The 17,360-nt window shown below is 43.7% G+C and overlaps 1 protein-coding gene across 1 annotated transcript in view; it reads left to right on the forward strand.

Moving 5' to 3' along the window:
• The window catches only part of GRIN2A (glutamate ionotropic receptor NMDA type subunit 2A), a 1,523,775-nt gene that overhangs the window by 239,564 nt on the left and 1,266,851 nt on the right, over window positions 1-17,360 (forward strand). The window lies entirely within an intron of this gene.

A 17,360-nucleotide genomic window follows, 5' to 3' on the forward strand; every position in this document is an offset into this window, starting at 1 on the left:
AGCTATCTCATCCACAGTAAAGTGCCATTGCATCCATTGGACTTATAATATGGTGGATGGAATCTCCGTCTCACTTATGATAGAGCAACCCAGTCCACAAACTCTAACTCAGTCTTTAAGTCATTTGAGGAGCTAGTATTCCCTGAAGTTCTATAAGAAATGACCGATCACCATTATATTTTGGAACATCTACGTACGAAAAGTGCCAATGGGGATGTGCAACTCTAGTCCTTGAGGATTTGCAGGATAACCACACAATATGTAAATGAGTCTCATTTAAAATGACATTGCGCAGAATGTATCCCAGGTATATGTCTGTTATCCTGTAAACCTGCTGCTTTTGTGGCCTGGGAGCTGGTGATAGGTACCACTGAATTAATGTTAACATGAACCACTCGCATGACAGAACACCAGTGTCGCTATAGTAAAGTTTTGGCGGGAAGCAGCAAATGAACTGCAAATGACTGACTTTATGTGCATTTCAGGTGGTTTGTGCAGTGGATATGATTGGTGTGGTTCTCTCTTAACCACTTTTTGTTGGCCTGGCGGAACCACACGAACTCCTAAGCAGAACAAAGTGAAACACATCTGCCATTTGTTTGGTTTGCCTACGGAGCTGATTTGACTGCAATTCCACTTTAAACGTGCAATAAAAAATGGATGGATGTCCTCCATTGCAAAATGAGGCTAATTTTTTCGCCAACCTCTAACATTGGGTTACACTTTTTTTTATCTCTTTGCTTAGTGTCCTACTTGGAGGTGTATAGGTAATTAGTTTCCTCAGCACCAAGATGGCGCCAATGTTTACCTAGGCATTCAGTACACACCTCCCGTGCGTAGCAGGAGAGCGTTATCTGTAGAGGTGGGGTGAGCGTAGATAAGGAATGAACTAGTGTTAGCCCTAACCCAGAATACTGCTGCCGCCTCTCACTGCCTTTTACAGCTGCGTCTGCCAGTGCTGTAGGTGGCAGCACTGATAAACCGCCAGGTCACGTGGCAAATTATAAAACTGCGCGTGACTGAATCGTTTCCCCCTCCAATGTCGCACTTTCCCTTTGCGTCAGGCAAATATGTTTTTGCAGCCTCAGTAGGTCAGTAACATTTATTTCACACTCTTTCAGAACTAATGGTTTGGGTCTAATTATAGGAGCAACACTCACACAGACAGCGTGTTAATATTTTTTTCTGAAATTAGGTTATTAGTCTTGCGATAGGGGGACCTTTTCTCGGGAGGCATTTCGGCTCTGTTTCTGTAAGGAAATATACATATATATCAAAACAGAAGATTTAGCGAGATGTGTTATGGTTTACTGCAAATGGCAGGCTATAATGCAAAAGGTTTTCAATTTAAATTCCAAACTAGGCCAACCTACTGCATAATCGCATAAATAATTTACTTTTGCTTACCAAAGCTTATTTTTTACATACCGTAGCTAAGCCCCCAGCCAGGCATACTGTGCGGCCAATGAGAGGATAATGCAACAGTAAAAGCTGTCCCTTTCTCATGTACTCGCTCTGTGTTAGAGGAATAACTCCGCGTGCAGATGAAGGTTTTGTGAGAACAGGACTTAAATCATATTTTCGTTAGTGCACCTGGTACATTTTGGGTTGTAAAAGCACAATAAAAATGACAAGGAAGCATTTCACGTGATAAACCTGTTATTTATGATACAGGGATTCTACAAATATGGTCTATTTTAGGCTCTGGCCATCTCCCATAAATAAGCATTGTATTTTCTGCACAACTCTCTTATTCCTTCATTTCCATTTGTTGACTTCTAAGCAAGACAAAATACTTTTACAGGGCCTTTTAAATGTGTATATTCCCCAGGCCACCATTGTTCAATGCCAGCCCTTACAGTACAGATGAGAGATTAGATTATACTGGTACCACCTCAACTTCCATTCACTTGGACAACAAGTGTGTGTTGGTGAGGCAAATCAGATTATACGTGTACATATTCAACCACAACGGGATGATAAGTTTTGCCTGGGAGAAATTTGAATTGCTCTCATAAAAACAGAGAATTTTGTGTTAGATTACATTTCTTTAAATGTGGCATTATGCAATTTGGCATCACTCCTTGCTTGTGGGAGTCCGGTTTGAGCAGGAACTATCTCTCCAAGCGATATTTTCTGCTTGACCAGCAAGGGGCGTATTTACAAGGCCCTTGCGCCACTCGTGCGTCACTTTTAACATGGGAAAAGTGACGCAAAAGTGGCGCAAGGGGCTTGTAAATATGCCCCCAAGTCTTCTACTGCTATCTCATGCAACCTTTTTATGTGACATATGCCCAGGCATGACATTTTTAGAACAAGATATTTGCAAGACATATTTCACATATTTTGCAATTTTCCTGTAATAATCCAGAATTTTGTTTAATTTTCACCAAATTTCATCAAAAAAACAACCATATTTTGCCTGTCTCCAACAAATATAGATTTTCTGTGTAAACCAGATGCAGCTGACTTGTTTGTATCCTTACCTTGTTGAGATACCGTTAGTGCTTCAGATGGATCACGAAGGTTACTAGCAGATTTTGGCCATTTTCACAGCTTCATTAGCACAACCAATACAAGGTTAGGAGTGAGACAGATTCAATCCCTCCTCTTGCGAAGAATTAACCCTTCACCTTTACGGTTGGATCCTGTTTTTCATTACCGTCACTGTGCACTATATGGTAGATTTCCATGGAGCTACATTACTCATGTGACAGATGTCAGACTTGTGCTATGACATTCTAATTAAATATACTGTCTGTGAGCTTGAACCATAGACACAGATTTGAGGTAGCCATGTTACCTATTTTCGCGCTACGACATTCATCCAGTCACAATATTGGTGAACCCTCAAGCCTTAGATACAGGACAGGCCGTATCTGGACTGCAGTGTATCTGCCAAAATTCCTTCATGATATATTGAGCTGTTGATGTTTATGTTACACACAGTCTGCCCTTAGTAGGACCTTTTAGCACTCCCGCTATCTGGAGGTAACTTAGTAATCGATTTTGGGATTTCCATCACAGACCGAAGTCCTACTGATTCCCGGATGATACACTCTAGGTATTTTGTTCTGGTTGATGTCTTGCTGGTTGAATGTGGCTTGCTCAATGAGCAGTGGGTGTTTAGTTATTGCTGTCAGACAAGTCAGATATACTCTAGGTATTTTGTTCCGGTTGATGTCTTGCAGGTTGAATGTGGCTTGCTCAAAGAGCAGTGGGTGTTTAGTTATTGCTGTCAGACAAGTCAGATATACTCTAGGTATTTTGTTCCGGTTGATGTCTTGCTGGTTGAATGTGGCTTGCTCAAAGATCAGTGGGTGTTTAGTTATTGCTGTCAGACAAGTCTGCTGGAGAACCACATACCATCATTTTGTCTCTGCAATCTCAAGATCTTCTCAATATTATTTTTGTTGCAGGAAGGAACAGAGGTGACCCATGCATTAATGCTGGCCATGGTGGCTCATGCAATTGTTTTTGTTATTTCAACAAAACGACACCTCAGTGCGGGCTCCCTAGTAGGTTCCCAGTTTCTTTTCCTTGTAATGTATGTTTTTTTATTCTTTTGTCTCTGTTACATGTTGCAGAGTTTAGAAAGGCATCAAAGGCTTCTAAATCTGAAGGGTGGCTTCAACCAAGAGATTGAAAGTGTCTGGAGCTGAATGCTCCTGGAGCTCCCTGGCTCTTGTACATAAATCAGTTTTACTCCTTCATCCCACACTCAAAAGCCTGTCTTAAGTGGATCAAGCTATAGATTCATCTTAGCGTCTTATCCCCAGTAGGTGCTCACACTGGTAAGAGCAGGAGGGAGAGGCGGTGTGGGCGGTGGTGGAAGTCAATGGACGACGGGATAAGTAATATTAAATAAATAAATACATAAAACCATTTACTTTGAGCTTGCCGCATCGCCGACGTTGCATAGAGGCAAGCGTAAAGTAAGTGGTTTTATGTACTTGCTTATTTAATATTACTTATCCCATTGTTTGTCGACTTTTTTTTTCATGACAGAGCCATTATCAATAAAATTAGTCCTGGGTGAAATTTTATTTACGCAACTATTGTAATTTCCGGCATTTCACGTTACTCTTGTTATATGAGATGCCAGTGATAATTGGTATTTCGATCAGGTAAAAAGCGTACTATGGGTGCACAGGAACCTCATGCACGAAGTTGAATTTTTTTTTCAGCGTGAAGTCCAAAATGAACATTAGAGTGCGTGTTACGCCAACAAATAGTGCAATATACTAGACTGGCTGATCACATAATAAAGTGAAATTTGGCATAATTGTTTTTGGCATTTTCGATTCTTTCCTTTCTGGAAATTATTCAAATTTCTCCCAGGCCTATAAATTAAATACAGTGTGATCCACGCAGTTACTAAATATAGATCAAAGTCATAAATTCATAATGTGCAAAATGTAATTCTGTTTAACACAATATATTAGTTGTACTGATGACAAATCTAGTGAAATACGGATGCAATTTGCCTCATTTTGGATACAGCCCATATAGTAGTTTGAAAAAAATAGATCAGACCTCTACAAATACCAATTTAAATTAATGAAACCAAGGCTGCTGAATTTTTGGCGGGAACTGCTGCAAAACCAAACTTTAGTAATCCGATGTACGGACATCTTTTGCTTTGTTATGTGGTAATAATAAAGTCGAGTCTTTGGCTGATTTAAAGAGCGGTCTAAACCATACGAGAAAGGTGTTTACTTTGATAAACATGATTTTGTCCCTTCCCTCGGAGGAAGGTTAACCTCCTAAGCAGGATAACGAAGCCAAGGTTGTTATTTCATAAGATTTTTCTATTTTATTTGGTGGGTACGACACTAATTATTTTAACTAAACGTGTCCACGGCAGGAGAGTGCATTAACATAGACAAGTGCATTTAAGATAATCTATATTGATCAGTTGCCACTTCTTTTTTTATAGAAAGACATTTTGATTGTGTTGGCGAGTAACATATTGAGATGTGATTATTGAAGGTCAGGCAGTTTTTCATGGTTAGATCAGTTGTGTCCTGCGTAGAATGGTGAGAAACCAATCGATGCCAGACTTTCAGGATAGCAAGTCAAGATACATTCATCGACAAATAATTTCAAAATAATAATTTTAAATAGTCAGTGGTCATTCTGAAAATTTGGCAAAGAGGAACACTGTCACTGTGGGCGCAGCCTGACCTTCATAATGCATCAAATTCGAGTGTGCTCTGTGGAGTCCCCTGCTAGCAGCACAAGATCAACATTACACAACCAGCTATGTCCTAGGTTCTGAGGAGTTCATCTAGGAATGGAAGGAGGTATTCCAAAATGAATGGTCACTATACAACCAGCCATCATGTTACAGAAAGCGTTTTGAGCATCCATAATTCCAATTTAGGCACACCAGGACACAACTAAAAAAAACAAAAAAGAACAATAATTTCATATACATTTTTTAGAAAAACCAAAGTAAACCTCAAACCAATGATAAGTAATGCATTTTGACGTCCTCAAAATATGATTATATAATCGCACTTCAAAGAGTAATTGTTGGATAAGATAGTATCCAAATATATAAAATAAAACAAATTGTAATTGCAAACTGTCAGTTTACATTCACTTTTAAGAACTCAAATAAATTGACTTTTAACAGGGTTTATACGGAAGAGTCAATGAAGTTGTAAGAAATATAGATGTACCAAAATGAAATTTTTCATTCTCTGCACGGATGGTAAATGCAAAAAATGTGAAATATATACCCACGCAATACGTGAAGAATCAGAATGGGGAATGTTGTCGAGACTTTTTTTGCAAATCATAGCTAGGCTTGTGTGATACTACGAAATTCTGGTGCTTATAACGTTCCTGAAATTCACTTTGCATTATCTCAGGTGAATATTGTATACAAGAGCATATGACTCCTTTTAGACCTAGCATGCTTGGCATGGCTTTCCCGCTACCCTTTTGCCTTCAACCCTCCAGTTCTGCTGACTTCGTTTTTGCTGGCTTTAGGACTATGCACACTTTACCACTGCTAACCACTGCTAACCAGTGCTAAAGTGCATGTGCTCTCCCCTGAAAACATACATAGTAGAATTGGCTTATACCCAATCAGCATATTTAATTTGCATGTAAGTCCTAGTAAAGTGGCACTACTTGTGCCCATGGCCTGTATTTAAATACGTTTAGTGTGCCTGCAGCACTGATTGTGTCACCTACCTAAGTAACTCTTTAAACATAACTGAGATCTTCCATGGCAACCTGTGTGGGCGTGTTACACTGCCATTTCAACCTGGCAATATGAACCTTTTTCTAGGCCCAAACTTTCTTTTTCACACATATAAGTCATCCATAGGGTAGGCCCTGTACGGCCCAGTGGACAGGGTGCAGTGTTGCACATGTACTTTTTAGATTTACATTTCTTGGTTTCGAAAAACTCTTAAATTCATAACATTTGGAGTTACCTTATTACATTTAAAAGTGATAATTTTCAAATAGGATCAGGTAACCAGTTTGGTGACTTTGGAATTGTAATGAAACATCCATTCTCAATTAATATATATGTGTGTTGGACTTGGCCCTTTTGGCAGGTTCACCCCGAAACTTTTTGCATTTTCCTAGCCTGTTTCTGTAACCTGGTGTTGGTGATTTTAGGCCTCTGCACACTTTTACACTGTGGTCCAGTGTAAAGTGCTTGCGCTCTCTGTGTACGTGTGGTGAGAGTGGCCTGCCCTCCCATAGGAATACATGGGGATTTGTGTGTCCATGGTGGTTCCTGATGTGTGGTGAGTCCAGGAGCGAGTTTGGTATGTGCGAACTTGTGAGGTTAAATGCTTCGCGATGGTGTGTGCAGATTTAATGTGTCTAGTATAGAAGTGCCACTTTTAGAAGTTGGCATTTCTGTGTGCAGTGAATGTGAATTGACTGTTTGGCTTGTGAGTGACAGGGGCTGGCTGGTGTGCTTGGCTCCAGGAGCCAGGATGGGTCTGCCCGGTGGTGAATAGGGAGATATGCATGTTGATGGAAGGGAGGAGTTGCACCTGGGACCTGAATAGGGCTGTGCCTTCCCTCCACAATGCTGGCTCCACCCCCTGTGGTGCGTCTGATGTCCCTAGTTTGGCCAGTGAAAGGGAGAGAGGGGCTGAGCAAAACAAAGTGCTCAGGAGTTCCCCTGAAACAGTTGTAGCTGGTTCTCCCATTGCCTGCACCCTTTTAAACAAAGGAAATGTGTGTATAAAAGGGGACTGTGACCCCATGTAAAATGTTCTTGTTTTGATACTTGAAACTACCAGGGGCGTGGTGCTGCTGGGGCCCAGGGGAAGGCTTGCCTCCCTGGGCCCTGCCCTGCCCCTGGATGCCTGGAGGACTTCTTTGGGACCCTTCTGCCCTCTTCACCTGTGAGGACCTTGTTACTGGGACCCTTATTGCTTTAGGGGTCATTCCCTAGGGACTTGGTGGTTTTTGTGCCCCCTAGCGTCACGTGGGCGCGTGATTTATGCTTCCTAGCAGAGTGCTGTCTTTGTCCCAGGAGCTGCGGTCACTTTCGTGGGGATCCCCACGTATGGATTCCCATGTGCTTTTGGCCTGTTCCGGGTGCCACCCTGCTTAATTAATTATTTATGTGCACGGGTGCCAACCCCGCGACTTTGCCAGGATTAATTATTTAAATCACAGCGGGTGCCCACCCCGCGTCTCACCATCGCAGCCCAAGCCATTTTTCAAACGTTGCCGGGCCGCTGCAAATGCGACACGGAAGTCAGGAACCTTCGTTGGGACATGAGCGTGGCCTCCTGAGGCCTGAGGGAAGTCCAGAGGAAGCCGATGCAGGGAGAGAAGGAGTATGGCGGCTCAGCAAGGCTCCCATGAGTGGAGTGAGCACTGCAGCATCGAGGAGTTGTCCCCAGAGGAAGCGCGGTGCAGCGGAACCCCACGATGCTCTCAGGAGCGAGAAAGCCCCGCCCGCTGTCGCCGCGCCGAGAGAAACACTGTTGCCGCCTGAGGAGGACCGGGTGAAGATGCGCCCACGTGTGCGTAGCGGGGCTCCCAGGAGTGAGGGGAGCCCCGGAGGCAGAGCACCGCCGCTGTCCCCCGAGAGGAGACGGCACCGGCGGAAAGAGGAGCCCAGGTGAGTGGGGCTCACAGTGAACAGTCAGAGAGGTCCCCGGTGTGCAGCGGACCGCTCCAACGTGGAGATAGTTGCCTAGAGGCCCCCCCGGGGGTCCCACTGTCCGTGGCCATATCAAGGCGTATTGTCGGCACCTGGGCGGCCCCGCTTGCAAGAGGGCCGCCCCACCGACAGGGGCATGTTTGTTTAAGGAGACTAGGTGGCTCCCCCGCCCCCATTAATTTTCAGACCCACAATTTGGCCTCATTATTCCAGGGCCCGTGTGGGTCAGAGTTGCCTTATTTACTTTCAGGGTCAGATGACTCCAACGTCGTGGGCATGTTTATGGCATACTTTATATTCAGAGCCTAGGTGACTCCAATGTGTTACCGGTGATTGAAGATAACCCCAGAAGAGGCACACTGGTGCCAGGCCTTCCCCAGCTGCGCAGAACTTAGTGCAGCTGCAGCGTTTAGGCCCCATGTGATGGTTCTCAGCTGCCCAGCAAGTAGTGGGCAGCTGCAACGTTTAGGTTTGCGCAGAGGGCGCACCCCTGACTGGCGCTGCCTTGGCAACGTGCCCTGACATTCGGGACACAGGGCATTTGAGCCCCTTCTTGGATGGCCAGTTGGCCAGGGGGACTGGTAGAGGGATAGGGCGTAAGGCCCTAATGTGATTATGCGCTAAAGTGATGTGGTGCTAGGAAATGTATTGTGTATAGTATGTTTAGCGCACCCTGTATTTGATACCTCTAAATTGTGGTTTATGATTATGAGGTTGTGTAGCATATTATGGTTTATGCTATTGAGATTATGTTTCACTCTGTGAGGTACGCCCCTAATGTGAGTTATACTTAGGAGGTAGGGTCTAATGTGCTTAGACTAGTGAGAGATTGCATAATGTGTTTATGCTGGTGAGGTTGGCACAGAATGTAATTCGCACCTGATGTGATTGTGCATAATGTAGTTTGTGTTACAGGTTGAGGTGGAGTACAGTGATTACCAGTGGTTACTGGTTGTAGGTTTATGATCTATTTTTACTTGTACCAATTTCTGCTATGTGCTGATCCTGACAGTGGCCCACATGGCCTTGTCCTGTGTAAATAATCCCTTATGAATATTGCCAATGCCAGTTGGCACAATGTATATTGTGTGATTACCATCTGATGTGTTTTGAAGATACAAAGGCTATTTTTATATAACCTTGTGTGGAGTTCCTTTTGTATTGTGCCAGGGATGTTGTTGCTGTGTGCATGCGCAAATGCTTTACACATTGACTCCGGGATAAGCCTGACTGCTCGAGCCAAGCTACCATGGGGGTGAGCACGAGTTATCTTTGGCGTGTAACTCCCTTGCCCTGACTAGAGTGGTGGTTTCTGCCTGGCTTTGGCGCAAGCCTTAGCCAACCAGAAATCCCAGTTCTAACAATGTATCACTGGTTTCAAATTACAATTTTGAAATGCCACTTTTAGAAAGTTGTCATTTTCCTGCTTTAGCCATTTAGTGCCTTCAGCCTATGTCTGGGTCATATGACTGGGTGTAGCTGACAATTTGCCTTTGTGTATTCCTCCTAAGGAGCCACACACAATAAAGAGTTTAGGTGTGCCTGAATGGTCCATTCCTGACAGGATGGGAGGGCGGAGCTGGACACAGCCCTACTTACAGTGGAATGGACTTTGTCCTGCCTTTACACGAAGGCTTCGTACCCCTTGTAGTTAGTCTGGAGCCAGAGCAGGGAAGGCAGGAGCCTTGCACTTGAAATGGAAACCTCTGGATTCTTCTCCCACTTCATACGAAAGCCCAGGTATAAATATTGAACCCCAGAAACCAACTCTTAAGTACAACTCTGGACCTGTGGAGACTCTACCAGGAAGAAGGACTGCTGTGCTGCTGAAAAGACTGCCATTCTACTGGACTACTGCCCTGCTGAACCCCTGCCCTGCTGAACTACTGACTTGCAGGAATGCAACCTTGCTGGATTGCTGCCCTGCTGTCCTCCTGACTGGGTTTGAGGGATTGGACCTGCACTTAAAACAAAGACTCCCAGTGCAACTCCAAGGGCTAGTCTGCTGGACTCCTGTTCAGAGCCACAGGGAAATACAGGCTTACAACTCCCTAAACAAGCACCCAGATCCAGCTGAAGAAAACACCTGACTGCCAAGTAGTGCCCCTCAGGTCCTGGACACATGGAGTGGCCTCTGAGAGGCTGAATTGATTTTTGGGCTCATTGCGACCAGGAATTGGCCCATTGGCACCCAAACCTTGTCACTCCCACAGCCCTGAAATGCAAACTTCCGTCAACCTGAACCTTTGTGCTACAGTATCGACTGGTCTCAGAGACAGCCACTCTGAAGCTCTGGCCCCCTGCTTGCGATGACACCAGGATCTTAGCGCTACAGTGAATACCATCCTTGAAGCCAGGCCTGTTCCTCGCAGCCCCCTCCACTGCGAACATGACCCTTTGTGCTGGACTGAAAAGGTAACTTTTCAGTGGGACTAACTTGGTCTCTGTATCTTAGAACACCTTAGTACAGTCGTACCGGATAGACTTTCTTGGGTTGTGAATGTTGAGGTCAGTCCTTACCCTGTAATGCACTTTCTCATAAACAAAAGGGATCCTGAATCATCACTATCACCAGGGCATATATATATTTTTTCACCAACGATTAAGTGACCTAATTATTATATATGTATCACTGGTTTGCAGGCTGAGTGGATTAATCATCACACCAAAAACAACTTTGTATGTGCCTGGGGCAAAATGAATTATGGATGCTGTACAGTTCCTTCAAAGTTAGCACATCATCAACAAAAAGTGTACTGTCATCTTCAGATAAAATCCCAAGTAGGTCATGCATGTAAATTCATGAAATTGGGAGCAACCTAAAACACTGTCGTCCGCTAATTAAAATCAGACCACATCTTGGATCAAATTATTTACACCTAAGTGATTTGTACTGACTCCTATTCTATCAATTGAAGAAAGTCAGAATTGTTCGACTCCGGCAGGGACGGTGTGCTGGCAAAGAACAAAGCAGCACCCCTGTATTTAGGACATTGCTCTATCTAAATCACATGTATTTACCTTGGAGATGAGATGTCTGCAACTCAGGCATTCAGTTTGTGGTAAGTGTATGTCTTTTAGACTGAGCAATTTTCTTTAAAAAAAGGCGTATGGCTTGGCGTTAGTCCACCCATTCCAGATGCAGCTCTTGAAGGGGCATATTTACAACAGAATGGAGAAGCGTGGCATTGAGCAAGCGTGGCTAAAGTTGTGCTTCTCCATTCTGAAAACACAGCGATGCACCATGTTCACAAGAATGCAGAACCCGCCTGCGTTTCCCTTAGTTCTGGCGCTGAGTTCAGCTGCCTAGCGTCAAAGCAGGCACCCTTGCCCCATCGTGCAAGGGTGTCTGCGTTGGGGGAAGATTGTTTATGTACAGGAAGGTCACCCTTCCTGCACATAAACAATCTTTAAATGCTGTTTTGTAACTTCTATGCATGCTGCTTAATGCAGCACACATAGAAGTTGCAAAACAGCATTTTTAAAATAACTTTATGTGCAGGAAGGGTCACCTTCCTACACATAAACAGCTCAGCTCGTCATGAGCACCGGAGCGCGGTAGCTCATGACGAGCTGACTCGTCATGAGCATCGGGGCGCTGTACACGCCCCCCGCCCCCAAGCACAGCGGGGGAAACAGCCCCTCACGGAAGGGGTTAAAGACTACTTTCAAGTATGAGCTGTGGTGCATGCCTTCTGTAATTTAGTTGTAAGATAAATACACTAATGTTCACCAAAGCATGCTAACCATTTGGTATACTAACAAAGTAAAATATGCTGGAACATAGGCATATTTCCCGCAGTATTGCAGCACGTAATACCATAATAATTCAATTTCTTACACTCTTGAAATCTATGTCTCTGGTTAAAATCTATTGAACTTAATTTTCTTCCAAAGTAATGACACATGATATACCCTTATCTTACTTCAATTCATTCATTTTGGCATTGTCAATGTTTGTAGTCTTCCACTTACCAAACTCTATTCTGGACATGGTTTTTCTGGATACACTTCACCTAAGGAGGACACTCAATGGCCTTAAGGCATGTACTCTTTTGTTTGCCTTTATGATGGGTGTTCCTTTGGTGCAGTCTGTTACCCCAGTCTTTTCCCCTTTTTGCATTCTGAATTATTTTGTGAATCAGATGTTCCTCATTGAAGCAATTAAGCATAATACATGTGTGCTTTTGCTGTGTAACACTTTCTTTTAACTCCAAAGAGTGACCAATCGCTTCACGACTTCCAATTTCTTGACCAATGTTGAATTTTCTCTTAATATTTCTACCCATTTTAAGATTGAAGATCTGATTGTCCTGCTTTATGACATTTGAAAACTGGGATATGCTCCCTTTAGTCTCTTCTGAATCATTCATGTACTAGCACAGATAATCTGTTGCATCTCATATTTCTCTTCACTGACCTGACCCTTATGCAAATGTTTAATTGCATTAGGGCTGTGATTGTGCTTCTGAAAATGTGGTCACTAGGACGTATCAGTGCTTTTGTTTTTAATAGTGAACCAATCAATACCCCCAAACAATGGTTTTTAAAACCCTTCTGTTTTAGGAAAGACTCTCCTTCAGAAACATGGTGTCCACTCACTTGCAGCAGAAAACATCCTTGTTCAAACACTCTGATGAAAGAATAAGACCACCATTTCAGAAGATGCATGAATAGTTGTATAATTTCAGTTAGTTCTGGTACTGCCCCCAAACTCTTAGGGAACAAGACCATGAGTTGACATGAGTGACAGGCTTCTCCCACTTCCAAATTGGGCTCCAGACAAAGGTCCCATTCTGATTGTCTTTACTGGTTCTTTTTACTGGATCATCTTTTTCTTGTACACCTCCAGGATACCAGCTTCCCTGATTCTGGGAATAGCTGATCAGATTCAGAGACTTCGAGCAAAGTGGGGGCTGCACAATCGCCAGTCCCACTTCAGGTAGTTCAAGCTTCTCCCCGTCACAAGTCTTCTTTTCTTCTCTGTCCATCAGTATTTTGACTTCTAGTTGAAAGGAACAGATTTTGCTAGGATTCAGGAGGAAATCTATTGGCATGGAATTATGAGGGATATGAGTAAACAAAGGCAATAGAAATCAGGTGAAGGTGTTGAGCTCTGCTTGGAAGAGGTTAGAAACAGTGGGGCAGATTTACAAGAAAGTGACGCATCTGTAAAGATGCGTCACTTTTCCTGTGCCACCATTAGAAATGCTTGCCCCAATATGGATGCGCCGTATTTACAATACGGCGCACCATGTCGCAAGGATTGACAGATGCGACAGAAATTCTGACGCATCTGTTGACGCCAAAGTCATGCATTGCTGGAGTCATGTCGCAAGCATGACGCAACCTCAGCTATGCAGGGGGAGGCCTATGCTCATTGTGCTGCATCACTCCTTATGTCTACTTCAAGCAGGCGTAAGAATTTGACACAGTGGCGTCCTAGAAGTGGCGCAGTGAAAATTTGTAGATTTCACTGCATCACTTATATGAGACTTTTTTGCGTTGGAACGCCCACTCTGCAAACCAGACGCAGGTATAATGTGACCCACAGCTTTACAACGTGACACATCTCCCTAGATGCGTCACGTTGTAAATGGGCCGCATTTTTATGCTGCTGCTGCGTCACAAAAAGTGATGCAACAGCGGTTCAAAAATGATGCAAGGGGCTTGTAAATCTGCCCCATAGTGTGGTGAAATGGCAAGAATTAGATAAGGGAGAGAGCATGATAATTGAGCGCAACCTCAGACCTCCTTATCATATGCTTACTTTTACTCAGGCACTGGGTGAAATGATTTCTCATCTAGCTATCAATCATGTCAGACTTCTCATTATTGGTCACTCTAAATATTGGCCCAACGACAAACAGGAGAGTGCCAGCTCAATAGAACTGGCAGGTCTTCTTTCTGGAATGTAATTGCACCCAATTTGTGCACGAAGCCACCCATATAAAAGGGCACACGTTGGACCAAGTCTGGACAGCTAACCTGAAGATCTCGACCCCCCTGATCTCCCCTTGCACTTGGTCGGATCATCATTTTATCACATTCATTCTCACTGATGTTCGTCCTATTAAAATCCAATTACCAAAGTCCTGCACGTCCAGAAATTGGATAAGTGCTAATATTGATCACCTCTGCTCACTTTTAACCGCTACGGCCCCGTCTGTGCTGGAGTCATGTCAAACTCAAGCAGAGAGCATAAAGATGTGGCTTGAATCCGCATGTGACTGCGTCGCCCCTTTTAAGACAACTAAGATTTTGAGACCCCACAACGCGCAGCAATGGTTTTCTGATGATCTATATATTACGAAGCTGACGTTGAGACAAGCAGAATGCAGATGGAGACATCATTATCTTGCAGAAGAAAAGACTATATATTCTACCTTGCTAAAAGAATATAAAAGTGCCATTCTTCATATTAAGGCATATTATTTCTCCAAGAAGATTCTTAATTCAGCAAATAAGTCTAATGAAATGTTCTCTATAGTAAATGAGCTTTCCAAAAAAGATAGAGTCACGTTGAAACCGGCCCCCTCACAGTCCTTTTGTGATTCTCTCAACCAGTGCTTAATTTGTAAAATATTAAGTGCAGGTGCTAAACTTTTTGTAGGAGGCCACACCCACTTTCCCAGCTCCACCCACTTCTTATACTGGCTCCACCCACTTGCTATATTGGCTCCACATCCATCCTCAACTGGTACCTCTGAAGACATGCGAGGCAGACAGGCATGCATCCGAACAGAAGGAGGCGGTGGAAGGGACAGTAGATATATTACTTGGCCATTCACAAGGGATGTAAATTAAATAGCCCTGGCCCTGTCAAGTAAGTGCCAATGCTTAGCACCGGAAACCAACTGCACAAATTAAGCACTGTTCAAAAATGCCAAAATGCCTGAAGTCTTTCTTTTTTCTCTAAGTATACAGCTTGCACTCTCCATAAAGCGCTGACCTGTGATCTCTTAATTCATAATGCAGTCATGTTATTCACACCCTCCCCTTTCCCTGCTAGGAGCTCTGATACAGGTGCAAGTCAGTGCAAGCACTATATAAAAATATCCAAAGGCAATTAAATTAATAATAATGACCACTAGCAGGTCTGCTACCTCCTTTACCCAGAAAAGCAACGGCTGCCTGGTGTTTATTGTTGTTGGTGTTGCTTGGTCATTGTTATCGCGATTATTTGGGATGGTTGAACAATGAGACAAAGCGTTTTACTTTCAGGTCTGGTTGACTTGATGCTTATAGTAGACATTTGTAGGACAAAGACCTGTCCCTTGTTCTGCACAGCAGGCACTGTTGAAACCAGTGGTCTGGCGTTCTCCTGGATTATGTTCCCGATTTTCTTGATTTGGGGTGATGTAAAACGGGTTCTGTTTTATAATGCAACACCTCCCCCAAAACCCAAAAGGGTTTCACTACGTACTTGGAATTGTAAACACACGTTTAAACTCCAGCTAAAAACTGCATGGAAAGATTCGTATCAAAACACCTAAGGACCATCCATTCACATTTTCCCCTCAACTCTCTGTCCACAACTCTTTTCTGAACTCTCTCATCCCTCCACTTGTCCTCACCATTTCCGTACTCCTCCTCGCTGCCAGCACTCATCTCCTTCCTCTATGAGCCTCCCCTCCCTCTGTAGCTCCCCGTTCCCTCCAGTGACAACTCCCGGTTCCGCACCTTATGCCCCCTGTGCCCTATATAAAGGGATCCGGAGCCCGGCAGAACGCACACACACAGCACCCTGGCCCCCTCGGCTCACGCCCAGTCTCGCCTCGACGCCAGCTGTGGCGAGCCATGATGCTAGCTGAGCGCACCGTGCACCGACCCCTGCGCCTGGCTGCCCTTGATTACCTGTTGAGATGGCCCCTTTCTTACCAGCAGTATTTATGAATCGTGAATCTGCGTGATGCACGGGGGGGGGGGGCGGGTTGAAGGCGCTAACCTGGAACTCATCACAATCCCCTGCTTTTGTAAATACCAAATTCCAGCATGCAGAAAAAGATTGTTTGGAAGTATAATGTTAGCCATTTCCAACAAATCTGAGAATTTCCAAATAACTATCACTCTGTTAGTACAAAAATTGTTCTAGAGCTTCCATACCAGACTCAAGTGCTATACATGTATGCAGCCCGGTGGGATTCCATACCAAAGTCTGCAAATACATATTTACATATTGTGCCAAGTCCTCTATGGCTGAAGCATTACCCTAAATAATGGGCCTACCAGGTGGGGAAGAACCCATCATGTGCATTTTGGGAAATATATAAATACATAGGTAACATAACGGCGACAATGAACCTTCAGAAAAGAGTATTCATCATCTGATCTTAAACCACATTCCTTCCACTGAGTGAGTTTAGCATTAATGGATGTGGTAATAGATGGCATAGTGTTACCGTTCAGTTTTTCTTAACAGCTTCCCTCCTGTAACAGCCTTGGGATTTCACCCATAAAGTCTGAGTTGTTCAAAGTGACAATATTTCCATCTTTGTCCGTCTCACCTATGCCATTGTTATCATTCTTCTGCAACACCCATCTCTTGTATAGATATTCTATCTATGGTGACATGACATTTACTCTCCTTAGAGTGAGAAATTAGGGGTGGGGGAAAGTCAAGTGATTTTACTTTGCTGAATTCAACTGAGTTACGTGGGAGGGGGGTCAGGGGCCGCACTCCTCCGCTCTCCTCATTAGGGGGGGGTGATGTGTGTGTGTTTTGACGTTCTGTACATACAACGTTATTAAAGAAGGAGTGAAGATTACACACCTTGTAGAGGTAACATTCAATAGCTATTGCATTACAAAAATGTTAGCATTTTAATTGGAAATATATTATACGAGGAGATGCAATAATTATATTGAAAATACTAGGAACGTCGCAAATACCCTGGTTTCTGTTTATTAGGCTTTCACAATGGTTAAGTAAAAACAATTCATTAGATCAGTTCAGAGATATTTGCTCACAGTTTACAACACAGAAAAGTACGATATCACAGCCAACATAGTCAGTCCGAAACCCTAGACAAGTTGCATTTATCAAACATACATCCATTTCAATTGCTTGATGTCGCAATTTAACATGACATCACAGCCGTTTAATTGTTCACGGTGGACATGCGTCTGGGGTGTGTCAATGAGTAATCGTAACATTTCATACCTTTCTGTTAAGTCCTCTTTCACCATTTTATCAGGGAGACAG

The sequence above is a fragment of the Lissotriton helveticus genome, chromosome 10, assembly GCF_964261635.1.
Source record: "Lissotriton helveticus chromosome 10, aLisHel1.1, whole genome shotgun sequence".
Lineage (NCBI taxonomy): Eukaryota > Metazoa > Chordata > Amphibia > Caudata > Salamandridae > Lissotriton > Lissotriton helveticus.